The 12648-nt window shown below is 48.3% G+C and overlaps 1 long non-coding RNA gene across 1 annotated transcript; it reads right to left on the bottom strand.

Moving 5' to 3' along the window:
- Nucleotides 1-5629: 5629 nt before the first annotated feature.
- Nucleotides 5630-7633, bottom strand: LOC132655464 (uncharacterized). Its single transcript, XR_009593274.1, has 3 exons — nt 7226-7633; nt 6100-6194; nt 5630-5933 (listed from the first exon to the last, which is right to left on the bottom strand). It is a non-coding gene; the product is annotated as an uncharacterized LOC132655464 (long non-coding RNA).
- Between the last annotated feature and the right edge of the window lie 5015 nt (nt 7634-12648).

The raw sequence follows: 12648 nt of genomic DNA, 5'->3' as shown, positions 1-12648 counted from the left end.
GCCAGCCCACCACAGACGGAGCCGTGAGCATGAACGCTCAAGTGCCTCTCTCAAGAGGCTTCCCGGTTCAGAAACGAGTGAGGGCCAGGACTCAGCACCCTGATTTATCAAGTTCTCCAAAGAGCTGCGATACTGATGTAGGTTTGGAAACCATTGCCACAACAGCTTTTGCAACAACAGCCTAAAATTACATCAAATCGAATGATTTCAAGTGGGGGTGGGGGTGCCACACTTTAACCCAGCACTCAAGAGACCGGGGGAGGAAGTCCAGGAGTCCAGGGAAAACCTAGGTTTCAAAGCAAGTTCCAGGCCGGGGTACGCAGCAAGACCCTGCCCCCCAAAGAAAAACTGAGCCAGGTGTAGTGGCCCACACCTTTAATCCCAGCACCTGGGTGGCAGAGGCAGGTGGGTCGCCCTGAGTTTCAAGGCCAGCCTGGTCTACACGGTGAGTTCCTGGCCAGTGAGGGTTACACAGTGAGACCTCGTCTCTAAACAAACAAACAAAGTGAAAAGAAAGAAAGGAAAAGCCGTGCACTTTCCCCATGCATATAAAACTTTCAGTCTCCACCCTGCAACCTGGTCATGTGCTGGGGCCAGTGGCACAAGGCCAAGCAAGCGGACCACGCAGCTAATCAGCTCTCCTCCGTGGTACAGCATATCTACCTGTGGTCCATGGATTATGTAGCACAGGCCTCTGCGATTACAACAAAGTCAGTTTTGTCTGCTTTAAAAAACAAGAGGAGACCTCAGGCACCAAGTAAGGCAGAGCCAGGAAAGCAGCGGGGTTCCAAGGGCAAGAATGGGGATGGCAGGCCAGGCTGACAACCCGGAAAGCCCGTCTCTCCTAACTCAGGCTGGTCCCTGCTCCAAGACAGCTCCTGCCCAGATGTGACCTGAAGCAGCACGCTGATTGCCAGCTGCCTGCCGGACGGTGCCTGCTGTCTAACCAGAGACCATCTGCTTCCCAGGGAACTGTCACAAGGCAAGGTCAACGCCCCCTATGACTGCATAAGTGTGTGTGGCCAGACATGGCCTTATGCAACACACACGTACGCCTGTGTGTCAGGGCACGGCCTGCCTATGTCACACGTGTAAGTGTGTGTGACAGGACACGGCCTATGCCACACACACATAGGCCTGTGCGGCCCTTGAGAAGATATGGTGAGGGTGACGGACAGATGATCAGGCTGTTAGCTGCCCCTGTTGCAGAGTCTGGACCAGCTGAACCAATGGACATCTCTAAGGGCGTCACAAGACAGTTACTAAACCGTAAATGCATAAACTTACAGTTGTTTATTAAAATGAAGGTAACTAATACTCAAAGTGCATCATTGGGTGCCTTGACCTCGGCTCACTACTTTTTAAGTTTTTGAAGTTATTTACCTCTGTTCTTGCTATGTGGAGCAAGAATGATGTAAGAGCAGGTGGCCGGGGGCTCTCTTCAACGCTGTGTTCTCCTGCTTTTCCTGTTCAGTGGAATAACGCGTAGTTTATTCTGGAGTCACATTTGAGTGACGGTGGCCTAGGAGCACACAGTTAGGTTACCTCAGGTTCTACCATCTAGGGTGGAAGCAGTTCATCGTTTTGTGGGACAAATAAAGCTATAAATCAAAGCAAATTTAAAATTTGTGGGTGGGGACAGCGGAGAGGCAGTTACGTGAGCTGGAAGCCCACAACGCCAGCTGATGCCTTCTTAGCTTTGGGGTTGGTGGATGCTGGTCCTCGGCCAAGTTCATAGATTCTAAAACATTTTTATCTGTAAGTCACAGTGTGCTGGTTCCTACACAGAGGAGGAAAACAGTGCTCCGAGGGCCGGAACTACCCCAAGGTAAGGTAATCACCCTCTGGACTTGATGCATTCATTCTCTCCACAGAACTGTCGCTCTGACCTGTCAACCTCTGAAGACACAGCTTCTTCCCAGGAGTTTCTGCTCACAGGTCCCTGCTGACCAAGCATCCTGTCCTGGGCCGGCAGGGGCCACAGGTCATTTATTCAGTATTAGAAGGTTGCTCTAGCAAATGTTTATTCCTATGATCCGACACAGATGGGGCCTGGAGGGCACAAGGCAGCATCCTTCAGGAGAGCGGAACAGCTGGCAAAGGCCGTTAAGAAAGAAGCTCCTGGACTGTAGCAAAACTGTTAGTCCTTGTGCTCTGGATCTGGATTTTTCACTCTCGGTATGTGACATAGGTTACTCTACCTAAAGTTAGGTGATCAAGAGCACAGTTTTGCTTGATGGGGTGAAGGTAACAGAAGAAGGACACACGTATCTAAAGTAATAAAAACACTTGTTTTTAAAGATAGATTGATTTATGTTTCCTCTATACTTACAGGTTTTTAACTCTATTAACAACCTTACTTATATTTAAATGGTTATAAGTGGGACTTTAGAAGTAATAACTATGTATTATTCAATCCACCATTTTTTTTGTAAAATACAACTATTAATTAATTTTAAAATCCAAGCCAATTGTATTATAAGACATTTTACTTAAAAAAGAATCACCAGTACTTAAGCAATAAAACACTGTGAGTGTTGCTATTATAGATTGATGTCTTTTGTGTTATTTGGAGAAGGAGAGTTAACTCTTTATCTTTAGCAGTGTCATGGTGTCATTCACAGCAGTGGGACACTGACTAAGACACACACACAAAGCTGGCTAGAATGTCAGGTGTTGTTTATTTCCTCATTTCTTGAAAACCTTGTTCTATATATATTTTTTAAAAAAACACATTTTTTTTCTAATGAAAAGTTGCCTGTCCATGCTAGCTAGGGAATGTGTTTGTGTCAGTTTTGTGTGCTGCTTTTGGGGTAGACTTTCTTAGCTTTTACTCTGAGCCCGTCTTCTCCCTCAGGGTCTCAGACTTACCCTGCACATTTATGCAAATGTGAGGGGGCTCAGGACACTGGGTGGCCTGTCCCTCATGGTGTCTGCTCAGGAAAGCCAAATTTCCTCGTGGCCCAGGAGTGGGTACATTTTTGGGGCTTCCTTTGGAGGCTGTTCACATTGTGGGGTGCTCCCCCCCAACACCTCCATCCACACTTTTGGGTGGAAGAAAACAAATGTCTCTTGTCTTCAGTGCGGCCGTCACCAAGTGCTTGTAAACTTCCTAAGCGAAAGGTCTGGGGAGGTTGCGGAAGAAGCAGCCGAAAAATGAAAATTATATATTTGAGGAGCAATTTCAGGGGACAAAGGACAAATGATAATAAATCAAAACATTTCAGAGACGAAGAAAACCAAGACAAACAAAACAGAACCCTAGATGCCTTCAAAGTTCCAGAAGCAAACAACATCCCCAATGCTTTTTCGAGATATGATAGCAAGCAAGGGAGCAAACAGCCAACCAAACCAAACCAAATCCAGACCAAAACGCTTAACGCAAGCAAGCAAACAAATCTTAAACCAAATACTCTGAAAGCAGACTGAAATGGTATGTATCAAAGTAGGATCCTTATCAACCAGCTCAGATAAAACAAAATCAAGGGACGTCTGGAGCCCGGAAGGAAATCTCCAACAAGCCCCCGAAGAAGTAAGACCAGGCGGTTCTGGCGTCCCCTCGGCCGATTCCTCCAGCGAAGAAGTAAGACCAGGCAGTTCTGGCGTCCCCTCGGCCAATTCCTCCAGCGAAGAAGTAAGAGCAGGCGGTCCTGGCGTCCCCTCAGCCGATCACTCGGAAACTCCCACACTGTGCTGTGAAGATTGTCAACACAACAAGCCACGCCTCTGGTCTTAAAGGGAATAAGTATTTTACTCCTCATCCACTTTGAGCAACTGTGGTCCCTAACATACTTAGGTTACCCCTAATTCCATGTTCTGCCTTTATAGCTTGATGTGAACCATGGTGAGGATATTTGCAAGTTAGAAACCAGCACACCAGATCAGGGCTTTTTGTTTATTTATTTACATTCCTGTGGTGCTTACTGTTAAACCTGCTGGTAACTCACTAGAACTTCCTGAGACAGCTTATTTTCACGGGACGGAGCATCTGAGAGTTAGCTTCTAACACGTGGACCCTAATGTCTGGAAGTTACATTGATCTGAAATCTGACCATGACGGTGGGTATGTGACTGTACCTTGTGGTGACAGCACTCGGTTCTGATTCTTCTCCCTCCGTCAGGTCTATTTAATGCTGTGGCTACGCTGGGAGTACCTGTGTTTCCAGGGAAGTCACCTTGAGGCCGGCTGACTAGCAGCCACACTGTGGTCACAGTTACTGTGGGCGTGGCCTCCCTGCAAAGGCTCAGCCTTTTCAACGCCCTTGGTGGTCCTCAACACATCCATACACCTCCAGTGTCCCACTGAGTCCGTGCAGTACCTGGCTTCCATGCAGTGAAAGCTGAGAAAACAAAACAAAACAAAACAACCCCTCCCCCCAGCTCATTCTGAAAGTCTCACGTTGTGGTGCCAGAATTGTCAACACAAAAACACTCCTGAAACAACTGTCGTACAGAAAAGCTTTGAAATCCATACTGAGGATGAGCCCCCTGCTCAGGGCCCTGGGAGAAGCTGTGTGACGGAAGGAGGCCTCTGGTCTCATGAAAAATGGCTTGATTGTGGGTGTGATGAGATTAGAGGTCAGTCCTGTCGGATAGACACAAGGTGGCTCACTCAGTATAAGCCAGAGGCAGGATGGTGGGTCAGCGAGGTGAGAATTCTCAGAGGTGACATCCCTGAATCCAAGATGCAGTGTGGGCTGTCCAGGGTGGAAAATATGTACATTTTAGCCACAAACCTAAACCGAGTCATTAAGGGTAGTTCTTGACCTATCAGAGAAGCAGAGGCCTACGAGTTTGCAAAGCAATCCTAGTGTGGGAGAGTGTCCCCACACTTCTTCAGGACTAGCCACGAGTGCAGAGAGAGAAAGGAAGAAGAAAAGTTTCCCCGAGTTAGTCCCTGCCCTTAACTGACATGAGATGGCGCTGGACGGACCCTCCTGGGAACGGCAACAGGGCGTGCTCATCTGGTCCCTCTCTGATCCGAGCCCAGGATTTGAAGGCTCACAAGTCAACTCCGCAACCAGCAGATTTTGCCAAAAGCCCCTCATGGCGGAACGGACCCTGTGGATTCTACTGGACTCAATGTCTGTCAAAGTGCTAAATCAAAAGTGAGGTCAGCTGTGGAGCATGGCCAAGACAGGTGCCATCACGCCATCAAAGACCCAGGGTTGGTGATTCTCTACTACGTCCTCCCGGAGAATCTTCCTAGGGCTGGTGCATGTGTGTAACGTATGTTTCTGCTGTGTGGGGAAGGGCGGCAGGCTGTGTGTGCACTCATGGCCTGCTTGTGGAGGTCAGTAGAGAGAGCTGGGGTGTTGCTCCTTAGGCCAGTTTCATCTTCTGTAGAGTCAGGGTCTCTCACAGGCCTGGGACCTCCCTCCCTCCTCGTTAGGTCACCAGCACATCCGGATGGATGGTGGCATCCTGAGAACTCCAGGGAACGCGACAGCAGACACTCCCGTCTAAGCTGAGGCGACCGAAGGAGGAAGGTGGTGTGCAGCATCTTCCACTCAGTCCTGAACGCTTCCTTTTCTCTCCCTAGAAAAAGCTGAGCACATTCTGAGCCATGGCAAGCATTCACCCATTTAGCCACAAACCTAAACCAAGTCATTAAGGGCAGTTCTTGACCTATCAGAGAAGCAGAGGCCATTTATTAAGCTAGATGTGGTGGTGCTCGCCTGTAATTCCCAGCACCAGGGACCAAAAGGCGAGGCTCAGGGTTATACGGCCAGCCTTGGATAAGCAGCAACAGCGACTCCAGCCTGGGCTGTGTGAGAGTCCTCCACAGGAGCCAGAGAAAAGGCTTGGTGGTTACGAGCGCTGGCTGCCCTTGCCGAGTGCGTGATTCAGTTCCCAGCACCCACACGGTGGGTCACAGCCATCATTAAGTTGACTCTAGGGCTCCAATGTCTTCTTCTGGCCTTTGTCAAACCCTGCAAAGAACAGCATAAAGGGGATTTGTTTACAGATTTCACCAAGATTGGAGACCCATTCTCAGCTGGCCTCGCCTTCCTCGTAACAGTGCTAGCAATCTAGGAAATGAGCAAACAGAAGCCAGAAAGCACATGTGTGTAGTTTCAGCTGTGGGTTCCAACTGACCTGAGTGATAAGCATACATTCCACAATCAGCCTTCTGGGTTCTTCTTCCATTCCCTTGTCCCAGAGATGCTTCTCTGTTCTTGGCATGACATTTTCTGTATGGAGTTGGGATTGAAAATGACAAAACAAACAAACAAACAAACAAACAAACAAACAAAGATCCAGCTTCTAGGGAGGCCATTACTACACTTCCTTTCATGACACGCTGCTTTGTCTGCTTGGCCATCTACTGCTGATTTCAGGGAAACCCTTTAGCCAGCGCAGGGGAGTCGACTTCAAAAGCTGACCTGCGGTGCCATCTAGTGGCAGCCGCGCGTAAGCTGCTTTGCGGGTTGAGAAGGTACAGGTCTGTCGGTGAGCTGCTGGCTAGAGTGTTGTCTGTCTGTCTGTCGTTATGACAAAGCACGTGGCAGAGCGAACTGCCAGCAGGGAGGATTTCTTTCTGTCCATGACTTCAGAGGTTTCATCCCACAGCTGCGGCTGTGTTGATTCTGGGCCTGTGCTGGGGCACAGAGCTGGCGGGCACAAAGCAGAGAAGAACCAGGGCTCTGAGCAGCCCCCTCGGAGGCCCCGCTCCCCCAGCCTGGCCTGCCTCCTAGAATCCCACCATCCCATGAACACAGCCACCTAAAAGAGACCAAGTGTTCAACATGGGCCTGTTGGGGCATTTCACATCAAAACCACAACTCTTAGGCGAAGCCTAGGGAACTGTGAAGACTTTGAATTCGCATTAGAGGAACTGTAGCTTGTTGAGTTAGAAATGCACACATCTATAAGCACACCGTCTGCTGTGACTTAGCTTTTAAGTGTTTACAAACCTCTTTCAAATAGTATTATCAATGTGTCTTTATTAAATCTTTAATTTTAAATTTCTTTTGAAATGGGAATGAATGGGGCAATGTTGGCCTTTAATTGACTACAGAAGGGGCTCGAGTTATTTAAAATGACTCTAAACAGTACATACTGAGTCCGGCAACTCAGAAGCCTGGCTGATTTTGTTTTCATAGCATGTAAAGAGCACAGGCACCATAGACATGTATCAGGACCCTCGGGCTTTAAAAGATTATAGCATTTGTACCAGCGGGACTTACCAAATACGATTATTAAATGACAACAGCTCACTTACCCACCACTGCAAACCAAATGTCACCGTAAAGATTTTAAGCAAACATCAAGTCTCTTAAGATTTCATTTCCTAAAGCAAAAACAAACAAACAAACAAAAAGAACTTCACAACAATCCTAAAATATCTTGGTACATTAAAAAGTTGTTCCTTTGCAAATTGTGTGACGATCAGGACAGCATTTAAGGGAGGTTTGTCACAATAGAAAGAAGCCACCTGGTTCTTGTTTTCTGTCTCTGTATTTATATTAAAATGTTACTTTAATCCCCTAAAAATAACGTTGTGGCTAATGACATACACATTTTATCTCACTTAATGTTTCTATCACAGTGAAAAAGACACTAGGGTCAAAAGCAACTTGGGGAAGAAAGTTCATTTCATCTTACAGCTTGCAACCCATTATCCAGGGAAGTTGGGGCGGGATCCTGGAGGCAGGAGCAGATGCAGAAACCACGGAGGGTGCTGCTTACTGTCTGACTCCTCATGGCCTGCACAGTCTGCTTTTTCATAAAACTCAGAACTGCCGGCCCAGGTTGGTGACACCTACGATGGGCCGGGCCCTCCCCATCAATCACTAATTTAAAAAGTGTGCGGTCAGTGTGCTGGGGGCATTTTTCTTTCACTTGAGGCTCCCTCTTCTCAGCTTGCGTCAAGTTGTCATACACTTGCCAGCACAAATCTCTTCATTTAATCTTGATAAATCCCCTGCAATGGGTCAGAATTATAACTAATTTAGTTCTTTAATTACAACAAAAACATAATCCTTACATTGTTATAAAGTAATACCATCCCCAAACCAGAAACCACATGCGTGCTGTCAGTACTTACAATCCCTTGCCACTGGGATGGGGAGATAGGTGGGAGACAGAGGGCTTGTCTAGATCTCAGCCTCAGCGTTGCCAAAAAATATCCTGTGGCTTCTCTTACCCAAGTTTAGGACTAGGATAAAGAAAGGAAGACCAAACAAGACTTATTTCCTGAGCTTAAGAATTCTGATAATGGGCTGGAGGGATGGTTCAGTGGTTGAGCACACAGTGCTCATGCAAAGGGGCTGAGCTTGATTCCCAGCACCTACGCTCACCACTGCCTTCAGCTCCAAGAAATCCAGCGCCCTCTTCTGGATTCTGCAGGCATCTGCACCCCCATATACATGTAACTGGCCTTTGCTATTCTGTGGGTTCTTCTTTTTCCTACCCTTTAACTCCGGTTTCACCCACTAGCACTAGATAGGAGAGAAAGTAGGAAAGAGGAGAGAGAGGAATTAGGAAAATCACAGTCAGGAGATTTGCATCAGCAGATCCAGCTGTGGGTCCCAACAGCACTGTCCTGGTCCTTTGCATTCTTGTCACTTCTTCCTGGCTTCAGGAACCGGGGGTTTGGGAAGGGTGAGACCCCGCCTCTACTCGTGTGCTGTTTCTTGTTGGAGCCAGAGCTGAAATAGAAAAAAATTGATACCACTTGATTTTGAGGAACGCCGCTGTTCTGCTTGGGTCTGGGAGACAGCATGGGAGACACTCAGGGTGCTCAGGCAGCAAGCCTGGGCAGCCTGCCCGTGGGCAGCCTGGGGCACACTCCTGCCCCAGAGCGTCAGCAGGCATCACCAGCTTCCCTGTCACTCACTGGACCGCTGCAAGCATCCTGTCCTGCAGAAGCTCGGTGCCAGGTTGCATTCTTCCCTGGGTGATCTGCCTCCCAGGCTGCGCACTAGGCCGCTGCTTTTTTTCTGGAGATGGCTGGGAGACCTGGGGGCTGGAGCACGAGCTCTGCCACTGAGAGGCATGCCCTGCTCTGTTCTGTAGGAGACACCGCTCTTTCTCCTTGGCTGCTCCTACTTCAGACTGCTGTATAGTTCCTGCAGGACATGCCCGTCACTGGCCACCTGGATACTATGAAGAAGATTTTACTGGATTTTCTTTATGTCAAATCAATGCCTCTTTCTCACTAGCGACCACTGGCTGCATGGGTCTGAACAAAATTAACCCGAGTGATGGGGATATATTTGAAGGGCAAACTACCAGGGACTAGGTGGAGCAGGCGGCACACACTCACCTTTACACAGTCCCTCGGCTAGAAGAGCAAAGCCAAGGATGCTCTTTGCTGGGAGATAGTGTGCTTCGCGTCCCCATGGCATCCTCTCTCTATGTCTGTGCCCAGACTTCCTCTTCTCCTGAGGACAAGTCACATTGCATCAGGGCCCACTCTGCTGACGTCATTGTGACTTCCCTTCCCTTCTGAGGTGCTGATGATTGGTGCTTTGGTTTAGGAATCTGGGGGACACAGCTCACCCCACAAGGAAAGATAGCTAGAGAAACGTGTTGCCACACTGTGTTCCCTCTGAAAACAATTAGAGGCAGTTTGCCTATATTTCCCAGATCTGAGCCTGCCAGACAGATGATGGAGGGGAGGCTCAAGAATGAGAGGGAGGGGAGGAGTGTTCACCTAGGCGGGGTCAGTCACAGAAGCCTGGAGGATCAGAGAATGGATGGATGTGAGGAGCTGGCCAGTGAGGAGCTGGGCCAACCATGCTGGAGGGGGCCTGCTAAGTGGCCTGGCAGAGAAGCTGTGTGTGTGTGTGTGTGTGTGTGTGTGTGTGTGTGTGTGTGTGTGTATAGTTTGAATGAGAATAGCCCTGAAGGCTCATATATTAGAACATCCAGTCTGCAGTTGGTAGAACTGCTTGGGAAGGATTAGGAGGTGTGGTCTCCTTGGAGAAGGTGTGTCGTTGGGGTTGGGCTTTGAGGTTTTTAAAGCCAATCTTAGTGTGCCTCTCTCAGCCTCCAACTTGAAGATCAAGATGTGATCTAGCTGTCCCTTCAGGCCACCAACATGGATGCTAGCCCTCTGAAGCCAGGTGCCAAGTCAGATGTGTCTTTCTAACGATTTATTTATCATGTATACAGTGTTTTGCCTGCATGTGTGCCTGCCCGCCAGAAGAGGGCACCAGATCTCATTATAGATGGTTATGAGTCACATGTGGTTGCTGGCAGTTGAACTCAGGACCTTTGGAAGAACAGTCGGTGCTCTTAAACTCTGAGCCATCTTTCCAGCCCCAAATGCTTTCTTCTGTAAGCTGCCTTAGTCATAGTGTTTTATCATAACAATAGAAAAGTAACTAAGGCATGTTACTGTTTATGGGACATGTTGAAACCAAACAGGCTAACTCATGCCAGGTAAATGGGTTGCAGAAATTGCCATCTACTGTCTCAGGGCCTCTTAATCTTTTTATACTTGTAAGTCCTTTCACCTGAGAAGCTTCTTGTTTTTGTTTTTAATTTGTTCTTTGAGAATTTCATACATGTATATACCATGGATTATAATAATATACTTTCATCTTCATTGGCATAATTTCTGGTTCAGTTTACCCTTGTTCATTCAAATTCTGACTTCTCTCCCCCACTATCTGGTTTCAATCCAGACATTGCATTGTGGTGTTTATTCTAAGCATCACCTGTCTCAAGTTTGTGTGAACATGCCGCCATTTGCTCTCTGCATTGCCAATAAAAGCCTGTTAGCCAATGCAGAGCATAGGTGGGACATTCTGCTCTGCGGACGGGAGGAGAAGGAAGAGGAAGTGCAGATGGATCCATGAGGAGAGGACCAGGAAACACCAGCAGAAATGAACCGTACCTAGAATATGACTGAGAAGCAAGTATAATGGGGAAGGTATACAGGCTCGGAGGTTTAGATGGAATAATTATTGTCCAGCACTGTGCTCCAGCCTAATTAAATAAATCTAGTCTCTGTGTGGCTATTTGGGTTTACAGCTGGTTAGGGAATAACCGTTGCTTTACTAAAATACAAATCAATATCAAATGTTAATAATCAATAATCACTATTAATAAACACATCTTCCTCAAACTGCACCTGTATCCTGCTATGTTTCCGTCCCTGGTTCATGTACACACACACACACACACACACACACACTCACACACACACACACACACACACACACACACACACACACACACGCTTGCATGCGCACACATACTATCCATCATAGGACAGATGTGGGACTTGGGAAATTCGAGGCCTGCAGCAAAGAACAGGGTCTTGAGGAAGGGCTGGCACACAGCTGCCATCCATGTTTCTCTCAGGTGAGCCCTGGGAGGCAGCCACACAGCCACAGCTTTCAGCACGGGCGTGAGTGGGCCTGGCAAACAGGTGGAGAGTGAGGGCTTGTCCAGCAGGAAATGTAACCTGCATGCTGTGGAGAACCTGGCACAAGGGACAGAGCCTGCAGAACAAGAGAAGCAAGAGGCTTGGCCCAACCGGCTTTCCCCATGCATGAGTCCAGAGCTTTCCCTGCATTACCTGCCACTGGGGTGGGCTAGGCCAGCGCTGGGAAGCTGCTTGAGGATGCTCCGTGGAGCGGCACTGATCAGACACTGAGCACTCACTGCGGCCTCCGCTCACTTCCCGAAACTGTCTCACTTCATCTCTGTAGTTACCGATAGATTTGAGATTCCATCGGCTTAAAAAAAGGTTTCCTTCACAGTGTGTGTGTGTGTGTGTGTGTGTGTGTGTGTGTGTGTGTGTGTGCGTGTAGAGGCCAGAGGTTGACATTGCATATCTTTTTCAATTGCTCTCCCTCTTATCACTGAATCAGTGTCTCTCCCTGACCCCGGCGCTCACCAGTTATCCAGACTGGCTGGCTGCCTCTGTGGGGCTAGAGGACCGGGCTGCACCCAGGCTTTTACAGGGGTGCTGCTGGGCCTGAGCTCAGCTACCTGTGCGGCAAGCACTTCGCCGAGTGAGCCACGACCCCAGCTACATAGTCACACACAAAAACAAGACTCTGCTTGGCTTTCCTGCCACACACGCTCACTTGTCTGGTGACACATATCTGCGAGCCGTTGGTCCCCAGAGACACACTGATATCTAGAGCATGTGTGTAAGGAGAATCACAGATTAACCACAACCTCCAATTTCCGATGGCTCTCCTGCTTCACTGAAGTGAAGTCCAGTCCTTTTGCTGGACTAGGGGGAAACCTGCCAAAGGGGGCTCATCTCTAAAAGACACAGCCAAGGCCGCGTGTCCTACAGAGTATAGGAGAGCACGCTGCTCAGCAGTGCCCTGCAGAAAGGTTCCACAAAGGGCAACAGCTTTCTCGTTTTTAAGTGCATTTTCTGTTGTCTGACATTATGTACTACTGCAGTAAGTTTCAAGGAGGCACTAGCGTATTGGCAAGGCTGTTGTTTTGGTGTTTTAGGCACCAAACCCTAGGCCTCATGCATGCTAGGTAAGCCCTTCACAGCCAAGCCCCAGCCTCAGCCACAGGAGTCTTAGTCTGGCAGTGTTACTGTATTATGACAGAGAAAAACAAAGTGTTCCATTGTGAACCCCAAAATTGTGAACTGTAAAACCCTGCCTCTTGTTTGGTGTGGTTGAGGCCTAACGCACGCCTTTAATCCAAGAGCTTTCT

The sequence above is a fragment of the Meriones unguiculatus genome, chromosome 7, assembly GCF_030254825.1.
Source record: "Meriones unguiculatus strain TT.TT164.6M chromosome 7, Bangor_MerUng_6.1, whole genome shotgun sequence".
Taxonomy (NCBI): Eukaryota; Metazoa; Chordata; class Mammalia; order Rodentia; family Muridae; genus Meriones; species Meriones unguiculatus.
Note: the sequence above shows the minus strand (reverse complement) of the source record. Positions and strands in the feature narration are given on the sequence as shown.